The 2,078-nt window shown below is 37.8% G+C and overlaps 1 long non-coding RNA gene across 1 annotated transcript in view; it reads left to right on the top strand.

Moving 5' to 3' along the window:
• LOC109131326 overlaps positions 529-2,078 on the top strand; it is a 3,412-nt gene continuing 1,862 nt past the window's right edge. Inside the window, exon 1 of the long non-coding RNA XR_002036958.1 lies at positions 529-608. This is a non-coding gene — a long non-coding RNA (uncharacterized LOC109131326). The remainder of the gene's footprint in view (positions 609-2,078) is intronic.

Below are 2,078 nucleotides of genomic sequence, written 5' to 3'. Positions count from 1 at the left end.
AATATTTTATGCTCTGTCAGTTCTGCTCTCATGACACATGTGACCACCCACTTGTTGACTCTGATATTTTTTTACTAAAATANTCTTCAGGTTGGATATGTTGAAGACTTGGATCCTTGGTAGGTTGAATAACCCGTCACTATGAGTGCATGAGCTTCCTTGANAAATCAAAACCTTACTATAAAATACTTATCCTATACATTTGATCTTTGATAAATTTCCAAGAGCGGAAAGATACCACTTATTAAGAATAATTGGTACGTATTCGTTTCTGCTTTGACTATTTTTACATGGGAGATTCACCATTCTTAATNCTCCGGTTGCTCTGCAGCCTCTGACTCCTTGCTTGCCACGATCATATCACATGGGAGATTCACCATTCTTAAAATGTTGTCAAACTAATAGAACATTCATTTTGTGTTGATCTGTTACCTTATATACGCGTCTACATGCATGTTTATTAGTGTATCCAACAAAGCCAAAGAAATTATAAAATCAATTCACATATCACCAAGACACCAACCACATAAAAATTGGAAAATCTGACTCAAAGATGAAGCTGGTGATCCTATTATCCTTCTTGCTCGTTCTCCCAATGTTTTCTTCAGGTACATATTAACAATGTTCTAATTACTAATGCTTTATTTCAAAATTTTAGTAACTGATCCATTATTATGTAACTAAGCCTTTACGTATCAAATCCATGTTATTCTAGTGTGTAGCCAAACTATTGTACATGAGTTTTTTTGACGAGTTCAAAATACATACTATTTTGACTCAATTTTCTCTACTTAAAATGTTTTTGAAATACATATATATCTATATATATAAAGTTACCTTTTACTCATTTCTGGTGCTGCCATGTCAGTCACTCCCTCTATTTAATGAGGTCAAATTTTCGACAATGTCCATTAAACAGTTCCTATTTGTTTCTTAATTTTCGACATAACCCACTAAACACTTCTTATTTGTTTGGCTCATATCTCTTTAAAAGCCCAATCTAGATTTTTTTGTTTGCCAGCTAAATTAAAACTCTCTCCACGTAACTCAACTCTCCGCAGCCCCCATTGGGCGACCTGAAGCGTCTCTCCACACCCTTTCACTGTCATCCCTGTCTTTCTCTACCTGTGTTTTTTTTGATGAGATTATACAGTTAATGGTAACTGACATTGAAAATTTATTTCACTGAAACAGTGAGACTGTGAAGTTTGGCCATGTCACCTTCTTTTGGAATGGCAACCGCTCTGGATATATTAGTGAAAAGTTAGAAGAGTACGTTGAGATTCCAAGTGATATTGGAATATCATTCAATGTCCAGCCAAAGATGAAAGCGATGGATATTGCCGAGAAAGCAAGGGATGCTATCCTTAGTGGTAAGTTTGACCAGGTAAGGTGTATTCTCTTGTCATATTGTCTCAACCCACTAAAAATTTCGGCTTCTGAATTTGTTGTGAGTGAATTTTTAGGTGCGTGTTAACCTGTCAAATGGAGACATGGTGGGTCATACTGGTGATATTGACGCAGCTATTGTTGCCTGTGAAGCTGCTGATTTTGCTGTGAGGGTATGGTTTCAATCAAATTTGTGGCATAGGAATGTTTAAAAACCGTTCTTAGTAGGTATGACTCAACTGAGTTTTTGATCTCTGGTTTGCAGACAATCCTTGATGCCATAGAACAGGTAGGAGGGATATATGTTGTTACTGCTGATCACGGAAATGCTGAGGACATGGTCAAAAGAGACAAATCCGGCAAGCCTGCTCTTGATAAGGAAGGGAAGCTTCAGATTCTCACCTCTCCCACCCTGAAACCAGTAAGTTCTAGCAATACTGAAACAATTTGGGCTATGACCAGAATGTGGAAGTTGCTACTGAGTATAAATATTAAGCATGAGAAGTTTTGTTACCAGAAGTGGTGAAATTTGTACATGATGTGTGTGTGCAGGTGCCAATTGCCATAGGAGGTCCTGGCTTGTCAGCAGGAGTTAGGTTCAGACAGGATATCGAGACACCTGGGCTTGCGAATATAGCAGCGACAGTGATGAACCTCCATGGCTTTGTAAAGAGTTCTATGCAAAGAGG

This window comes from Camelina sativa, chromosome 20 (assembly GCF_000633955.1).
Source record: "Camelina sativa cultivar DH55 chromosome 20, Cs, whole genome shotgun sequence".
Classification (NCBI taxonomy): Eukaryota; Viridiplantae; Streptophyta; class Magnoliopsida; order Brassicales; family Brassicaceae; genus Camelina; species Camelina sativa.
The sequence above is the reverse complement of the archived record's forward strand: the minus strand, read 5'-3'. Positions and strand labels throughout refer to the sequence as shown.